Here is a 9,233-nt window from a genome sequence, read left to right as displayed (position 1 = left end):
AAAAAACAAACAAAATAAAAAATCACATTGCACATTATGATCAGTAAAACAGTAGTTAATAATAGCCATTTCACCAAATACTTTGTTACTCTTACTTGTGTAGTTTATTGCAGTTACTTACTAAAACTATATTGAAGTAGTGCTACTCGTCATTAGAGTATCACATCTGGGTACTACACCCAACTATAATGGCTGCTGTTAGTTTATAAAATATATTAGACTTTCCAGAAATTTAACATTGGTGTACAAAACATATTTAAAAAAGATCAACCTTTAAAAATAAAAGAGAAACACTAGAAAACTGGTAAGTATGTAAAACATATTTTATATTTTTCAAGTGTAGTTATACATACCGTTATGTTGAACCATAGCAGTTTGTGCTAAATGGTTCTGTAGCTTGTATGAGCAAAGGGAACAGCAATATTTATAAATAGATACGTGGATCTGTATAATGAAAATAAAATAAAGTTTGAGAATAAAATACATTTCTCAATTATACATGTTATCTACATTTCTATTTTTATCTAATGTTGCCCTGCGGGATAATAATTAGCTATGCTACATGCTAAAACTAGCCTTCCCCTGTATGAATTACGAATTTCACTAGTTTACAGCTGTTAATTATATTTTCAACCTAATCTAGAAAAGCGTATTGATTTACTATGTGAAAACATTTAAGAAGGTAAAAATACCTTTTGTTGACTTTGTGAGTTTTGCATTGTTGATCGTGAGCCGAACATCAGTGGAAGAACCTCAAACTTCTTTCTTTCTTCTTCTGTTCCTCTTAACTCCGCGTCTTAAGGTATTTATACTAGTGATTATGAAAATAGCGCCCCCTTCATTTCCGGAATGCAATAGTCCCATTTCCAAATAAGGTATGGGACTGACGGAAAGGTCCGTCCCCGCCCCTTTCTGTTTGCTGCAGCGAGGTCCTTCTCGTCTTGTGCGCAATTCTGTCCCCTGTGAAAATCTGCCCCCCTGTGTCGGGAGCGCGCATTACAGCCGGAGAGGCGGATCTGACCATTTTCACGGCGCTTCTGATCGATTTCTCGGTAAAAACAACTCAGTTAATCATGTCAAGCTTGTAACATTTAGTTTAATCGGCAGCTGTTGTTTACAAAATTGTAAAAATAATTAAATAAACGAGGTCTTTTTACGCTGTTTTGTGTTATTTTAAACGCCAAGAGAATCGGTCTTTTTCCAACTTTTGTCACTTCCGCCTGACAGAAATAAAAGTCAGTCACCAAAACACAGTTTTCCAACACGTAGTGTGTATTTATAATTTTTCATTGCTGATATAAGAGGATGGCTGAAAGCATGGCACAAAAATTAAGACTTCCTGAAAAGACGAGAGTGTAGACTTTCTGGTAAATCCCGTTATAATGTAAAATATGACAGATTACTGTAGTAAGGACATTTCTAGTTTACTACAGGCTATCTATCACACATAACAATATTTGAGAATTTGGCAACAGTTGCTCTTTATTCCCAAACGTTATGGGGGGAGGAGAGGAGAGAATGGATATTTCAGCTGCCTGAAATAATCTGTTCCCCTCCATAACATGGGAACAAATTAATTCACCAACAATCTTTAACTCTGTTTATTCCTTTCATCATCAACAATAAATCCTGTGAATTTGGTAGCATTTCCTCTTTATTTAACAAAGTTATGAGGGGGGAACCATTCTGGGAATCAACAATCATCACCACCACAGACTTTAGTGGTAATAAATGTTTTAAACTCTAAAAACAATCTATATCATACTTATCACATAGACAAAAACCACATGTAAACTGTGGAATGCTCACTTTCTAGGTGATCTACCCACAAGAGAAAAAGTCTTTGTCCTTGAATCCGCTGGGGGAATCAAAACAAGACATCCAGAAATGTTTGCAAATCACAAGGTATGGTTAAAAATTTAAGTTTAACTCAAGTATGAAAATCAAATAAAGTTGTTCATATTAATATATCTATATTTACAGGGCATTTATGAGGAAGAAGGGGTGCAATCTCTCACGTTGGACATGTGACCCAGTCAAGCATCCAAAACAACAAGATAGTTCATCATGTGGTGTATTTTCACTGAAGGTTTCAGACATATTGTCACACAGTGTATGACTTTAGGATTTTGATATATATTTTGAGACATGTACAGTGAATTACTTTCTTTGTTACTTAAATTTAAAGCCATTAAATGAAGCTGTTCATTTCAGTTTGCAGAAAAAATCCTATCAAAAGAGGTTGTGGATTTTCCTGTTTCCAGAGAGGCGGACTACACCATGAGACTTATCCTTAACATTAATATCCTTATTTTCAGTGTTTATGACAATTGTTATCATGATTACTATTACTATCAATTCATTATTTAATTCATGATTTATCATGAACATCAAATATATTTTCATTGGATCAGGTTGATTTAGTCCTTTTAATAAACATAATTCTAATTTGAAAGCCATTTCTAATTCTTAGGAGTGTCTCTGATAGTTTTGAATTTCTTCAAATAGCATCGTATGTTTGGCTAAAACATCTGTACTTAACCAAACTTAATACATTAACATGGACTCTGAAAACATTTATTTAAGGAAATTGTTTGTCTACAAATTAATAAGTACAATCATTTCATCTTCTATATTTTTTTCATAAATGACTGTGTTGGTGCTTAGCACATCCTGTGCAACAGTTTCATACACACACACATATATACGGTCACGATTGTACATGTATAATTGCGTGTGTGTGTGTGTGTGTGTGTGTGTGTGTGTGTGTGTTTATACTTTTGTTGTTAACAGAGGACCTAAAAGACTTGTGTCACTTCTGTGGAGAGATGGAAAGTGACCCGGATGTGAACTGGGTAGGAAAGTTTTTAAAATTATTCAAAGACTTAGTGTTAGTAAACTAAATAAAGAGGACAAGTTTTATCTAATCTTATCTTGCGTAAACAAGCTATGATATGATCCTCCAGCAGTTGGAATATAAGAGAATCTAAAATGATTGATTGTATATTGTAATTGTAAAGACATATTTTTGTAAAATAACCTGATATTTTTGGTTTCTTTCCTAGATCCAGTGACGTGTCTGAGGTGGTTCCATCATGCATGTGTGGGAAGCCCAACAACTGGAACAACTTATCACTGCTTTGCCTTAGTTGCCTTTGTTCCTGAGTTTGCTGTGGTGTGCTTGTTTATGTATGTTGTTTAATGGTTAATAAATTACATTTTGAAAACTGATATTTATATTTACAAGACTTTGATATAAGGCAGCTATGGAAAAAAGTTTAAATCCCAGGGCCCTCATCTTTGAGAAATGAAGAGCAAATGTTTCCAAAGCAAAGTTAAACACTTTACTGTAAATTAATTTGTTCCTGTGTTTTGGAGGGGGGACGGATTATTTTAGGTTACTAAAATATATGGTTCCCCCCTCATAACTTTGTCAAATAATGATCAAATGTTACCAAATTCACAGGATTTATTGTTGATGATGAAAGGAATAAACACAGTTAAAGATTGTTGGTGAATTAATTTGTTCCCATGTTATGGAGGGGAACAGATTATTTCAGGCAGCTGAAATATTCATTCTCTACTCTCCTCCCCCCATAACGTTTGGGAATAAAGAGCAACTGTTGCCAAATTCTCAAAAATTGTTATGTGTGATAGCCTGTAGAATACTAGAAATGTCCTTACTACAGTAATCTGTCATATTTTACATTATAACGGGATTTACCAGAAAGTCTACACTCTCGTCTTTTCAGGAAGTCTTAATTTTTGTGCCATGCTTTCAGCCATCCTCTTATATCAGCAATGAAAAATTATAAATACACACTACGTGTTGGAAAACTGTGTTTTGGTGACTGACTTTTATTTCTGTCAGGCGGAAGTGACAAAAGTTGGAAAAAGACCGATTCTCTTGGCGTTTAAAATAACACAAAACAGCGTAAAAAGACCTCGTTTATTTAATTATTTTTACAATTTTGTAAACAACAGCTGCCGATTAAACTAAATGTTACAAGCTTGACATGATTAACTGAGTTGTTTTTACCGAGAAATCGATCAGAAGCGCCGTGAAAATGGTCAGATCCGCCTCTCCGGCTGTAATGCGCGCTCCCGACACAGGGGGGCAGATTTTCACAGGGGGGCAGATTTTCACAGGGGACAGAATTGCGCACAAGAGTCTCTGTGGTTCTTAATGTTTTTTATTTTAAAACTTTAATTCCTGGTTTAAAATCTGAAATTATGAGATGGTCCATTCTCTGTCTTTAATTCAGTTTTATTTGTGAAAACACAATAAAACTGAATTGTGTCTTTTATTTCCGGCTTCATGAGCAACAGCTTCCTCTGCTCTGAAACGGAAAAAGATTTAAGTTTGTTCAATCTCAGCGAACTGGAAGCCAGAATAATCACCAGTAAGTGTGTCACTCTGCTGCTCAGAGCATCGCAGGTGAAAACATTAAAGGGTTAATAGAGGAGCCATGTTGGGCGGAGCTTCAGGAACAGCAGGAGCTTCTTAAAGAGACAGAGGCCCAATATCATCCACTAAATCAGGAAGCCAAATTATTTTTAAGTCATTTTGAATGTAAAAAGCATTTTTATAACAACTGAAGCAGCGTTCAGCAGCTTTGTTCAGCATACAGATGAGGCGTGTCCGTCCGTCTGTCTGTCAGAACCGAGCCGTCTCCTCCAGAACAAAAGCCGCTCCAGGTTTTGTTTCCTCTGAATGAACCGAATCCTGTGAAGCTCTGAGGTTGACAGCAGCATGTTGGTGCGTTTCCACCTGAACGCAGCTCTGTGTGTCCAGCTTTACTCAACCTGCTGACAGGTTGTTGGACTCAGACATGTTCAGGAGTCCGAAACAGCCTGGAGACACGCAGAGACGCCGAGGGACAACAGGGATCTGACAGGAAGCAGCGGAAAGCTGGAGGGAGACGACTGACGCTCGGCGATCAGGAGCAGAGCAGCAGGACGGGCTGAGCAGAACCAGAACCGTGATTCCTGCAGCGGCACACACATGAATCTAGAAAACAATCATGTAGATGCAAAAGACTCTCATCAACATGTCTAATAAACCAACTCTTCATGTTCTGCAGATATTATTTATGAGATTACACAAAAATGATCAACAGCAATACGAGTTATCAGAAAAACATTTATTCAAATCTCACAGCTTCAGACTAAATGTTTAGTTAGAAACATCATTTTTTAATTAGCAATTGAAATATTTACTTCCAACCTAAATATTTAGCTCTAAGCTAGCTAAATATTTAGTTTATGAACTAAATAGCTAGCTGAGAGTTAAACATTTAATATGCAAATTCACTTGTCAATAAGTGGAAGTGTACTATCAAAATAAAAGCTGCTGGAGATCTATCAGTCCAAGTGGCTGGAACTGCTCAGTGTCAGGTTTCCTCTCTCACATCTGGACATAATTAACACACATTTCTGCTTTCACAAAGTGTTGTTTCCATGGAAACCGACCAAATCACCACAGAAGTCACCAGTTTCAGGTGAAAGTTCCCATTTATAACAGGCAGCTGCAGCGCTGGCTCCTGATTGGCCGATCCTCATTAACCTCCCCATCAGAGCCAAGCGTCACCTGCGCTCATCAGCAGAGGCGATTAAAGACCCGCTGAACAGCGTTAATTAGGCGGCTCGGGGTCAGCTGGAGGGCCAGGCTTTAATCAGCAGACAGGAAGTTCTGCTGAGTCACTCCAACATGGAGGAAGTCTGGGAAGTTTCCAACAACTTCCAGGTTCCTCAGGGTTTCTGTTTACGCTGATGAGACTGTGATTCATGCTAGGCTCCATATATAAGTCTGTCTCAGGTAAGGCGTCTAAATACTGCTTAAAAAAATAATAACAATAAATCCAGACAAACTTTCAACTAGAAAACTGAAATGGGTAGAAGAGCTGCAGGTAAACAGGAAGTTCCATCCATCCATCCATCCATCCATCCATCCATCCATCCATCCATCCATCCATCCATCCATCCATCCATCCATCAGAAGGGAGGCCCAGACTTCCCTCTCCAGCCTCTTCTTCCAGCTCCTCCAGGGGAATCCCAAGGCGTTCCCAGCAGAGGAACATCGTCCCTCCAGGGTGTCCCGGTCTTCCCCTCCTCCTGGTGGGACCTGAACTCCTCACCAGGGAGGCGTCCAGGAGGCATCCTGACCAGATGCTCCTCAACTGGCTCCTCTCGATGTGAAGGAGCAGCGGCTCTACTCTGAGTCCCTCCCGGATGACTGAGCTTCTCACCCTATCTCTAAGGGAGAGCCCAGCCACCCTACTGAGAAAACCCATTTCGGACGCTTGTATCCGCGATCTCGTTCTTTCGGTCATGACCCAAAGCTCATGACCATAGATGAGGGTGGGAACGTAGATCGACCGGTAAATCGAGAGCTTCGCTTTTTGGCTCAGCTCTCTCTTCACCACAACGGACCGGTACAGCGCCCGCTTGACGGCAGACGCTGCGCCAATCCGCCTGTCGATCTCCCGCTCCCTTCTTCCCCCATTCGTGAACAAGATCCCGAGATACTTGAACTCCTCCACTTGGGGCAGGACACCCCCCCTGACCCGGAGAAGGCACTCTACCCTTTTCCGGCTCAAGGCCTCGGATTTGGAGGCACTGATCCCCATCCCGGCCGCTTCACACTCGGCTGCGAACCGCTCCAGCGACAGCTGCAGATCACGACCCGATGAAGCCAACAGGACCACATCGTCTGCAAAAAGCAGAGATGAAATCCTAAGGCCACCAAATCGGATCCCCTCAACACCTTGGCTGGTCTAGAGATTCTGTCCATGAAAGTGATGAACAGAATCGGAAAACAGGAAGTGGAATCGGTTAAATCTGGTCATAATCATGATCAGTGGGTTGTAATTTCAAAGCTAGATATGAGTTTGGACATATTAAAGTTTCTCACAAAAAATGGAGTCACTCAGTGACAGGAAAACTGAATGAAGAAGAAAGAACATGAACTGAAACTGATGAGGATGGAGAGATAATCTCTTCTGTTCGTTTAGCTCCAAACTATTTATTTTTTTATTTTTTTGTTAAATATGGCATTTTTGACATTTCATCAGCTGTTGAAAAAGGTTAATATTTATACTGATTTTACTAGGAAGAATCCAGCTCCTCATGTCAAAATAGCCAAATTCTAAAAGAAAACAAATCTAATTTTATTTATTAAATTGTAAATTTCATTTTGTCATATGTACAGTACATTCTAATGTTTTGGGGGAGATTGAGATGATATTATGTCTGTTTTAGAATAGTGACAGACTGATAAAAGATGAGACAGGAGGAAAATATTCTAATAAACTGAATGAATGAGGAAAACAGGAAAACTGACAAAGCTGGAGAGAAATATGAAATATAAACATATTATTATTTAATTGTGTCTCATATGTTGTATTTTAAGTGTTTCTCTTTGCTATCTCCTGTGGTGTTTCTCAGTTTTTCCACATAATCTTTTCTGCTCTTATTCCATCCAGGCCTCTATGATCATGAGGCTGATGGCTCTTCAGACCCAGGAGGGTTTGCAGGTCCAGAGATGAGCTCATGTTGCTGGACTTCCTGACCAGAGTTCACTCATCTCAAACACACACAGTGTCCTTACAGATCAGCTACATAACTTTACACACACACCTCATGTATTTATGGACAGTTATGTGTCCATTCATGCACAACATTCACAGATGGACCAAGTTGTTGGTATCTTCTGTTAATGACTGAAAAACCCACAGGGGCACTGAAACAACTTGAAACTGACAAAAGTAATAAATGAAAATGTACTGAAAATTAACCAATAAAAATCAGACATTATTTTTAATTGAGGTTCAACAGAATAAGAAAATGACAGACCAAGATGACTACAGAAACTTAAGGTCCACAGGACTGGAGCCGATGTCCTTGGCTGCGGCTGCAGGAAGAAAATGGACAAATTCAAGAGAATTATGATACGAATGGTTACTAAAAGTCCAGAAAGTAAAGGTGAACTCCAAGGTCAAGGTGGACTTGATGTGAAATGACCAAGGAGGAAAGCAAATCATAAAAAGTGAGGCTGAATTTACCACACAGGTTCTGGGAGAGATGAGACAAAATGAACATCAGACACAAACATGCTAATAAGTTTGAACTACCATCATTTTAATTTAAAATCAGTGTCTGATTTTCATCAGTAAACAATTTTTTACTACTTTTGTCACTTTCAAGTTACTTCTGTTTCCATTGTGGCTTTTTGTTCATTAACAGAGGAACCAACTATGTTATTCATGGTCACTTACAAACTATACACAACTTCCAGTTTTAATTTTCTATTGCTGCTGTTACTTTTATTATTATTAATAGTAATATTACCACAGTGTGGAGAGACACGTTCTTGCTTTTATATTTGATTTTTAATGTTTAAATGTTAATAAATATGTAAACTTATCTGACCCGGTTTTTTCATTTTAGTTTGATAAATTTGCTTCTTCTTTATCGCCGAGTGAGAAATATCCCCAGATTTAGTTTTAGAAATCTGGTCACCTTACGCTATATGAGCTTTTATTTAATTATTTTACTGTGATTTTATCAGCAGATGTGTGGAACAGGAAGCTGAGCAGTTTTCTCCTGAAGGTCTGGATGTTTTTCTGATGTTAGCTTTTCTTCTTCGTCTCTTCCATCCGTTACGCCTCCAATCAGCCCAGCGCTGTGAACCCTGCTGCTGCTGGCTGGGAAACCCCGCAGGACGTCAGAGCGCGACCGGAAGCCGAACCAGAACCAGAACCAGAACCGGAAGATTGTCTCTGCTTCAGCAGCAGTTAATGAACCACTCCCTCACTGCTGTGTGATGAAGGTTTTATTATGGTGTTTTTGTTTCGCAGGTTGACATGAAGAAGAGGCAGGTGACTCAGCGCCTGTCCTCCATCTTTGATTCCAGCGTCCAAAACAGAACAGAAAATAATCACTAACATGAAAAAGTATGAGAGAAAAACAACATTTCTGATCAGCAGATAGAAGCTTTTAAAGTATTCACACCCTGACACTGACTCAGCGCTGCTTCACAGGAAGTATTCACACCCTGGCTGTTTCAACCTCTTATTGCTTTTCTGCATAAAGTTATGGTCAAAATCATTTTTAACAAGCATTTGCAAAAATATGGAGTCTGTGGGACGACATCTGGACACATGGGGGGCTTCCTCCATCCCCCCTAACTAAAGGAAAGTTAGTTTGACAGCCCTGTTTTAAATGATGTAGTC

General features: G+C 39.0%; 2 long non-coding RNA genes across 2 annotated transcripts in view; one reads left to right on the top strand and one right to left on the bottom strand.

The window, feature by feature from the left end:
- The first annotated feature begins 1,741 nt into the window (after positions 1-1,741).
- Positions 1,742-9,233, top strand: part of LOC116716891 (uncharacterized) — a 24,710-nt gene continuing 17,218 nt past the window's right edge. The window contains exons 1-3 of the long non-coding RNA XR_004338647.1: positions 1,742-1,905; positions 1,984-2,512; positions 3,507-3,513. This is a non-coding gene — a long non-coding RNA (uncharacterized LOC116716891). The remainder of the gene's footprint in view (positions 1,906-1,983; positions 2,513-3,506; positions 3,514-9,233) is intronic.
- The window catches only part of LOC116716892 (uncharacterized), a 3,888-nt gene continuing 3,470 nt past the window's right edge, over positions 8,816-9,233 (bottom strand). Inside the window, exon 2 of the long non-coding RNA XR_004338648.1 lies at positions 8,816-8,902. This is a non-coding gene — a long non-coding RNA (uncharacterized LOC116716892). The remainder of the gene's footprint in view (positions 8,903-9,233) is intronic.

Source organism: Xiphophorus hellerii, chromosome 3 (genome assembly GCF_003331165.1).
Source record: "Xiphophorus hellerii strain 12219 chromosome 3, Xiphophorus_hellerii-4.1, whole genome shotgun sequence".
In the NCBI taxonomy this organism is placed as follows: Eukaryota; Metazoa; Chordata; class Actinopteri; order Cyprinodontiformes; family Poeciliidae; genus Xiphophorus; species Xiphophorus hellerii.
Note: the sequence above shows the minus strand (reverse complement) of the source record. Positions and strands in the feature narration are given on the sequence as shown.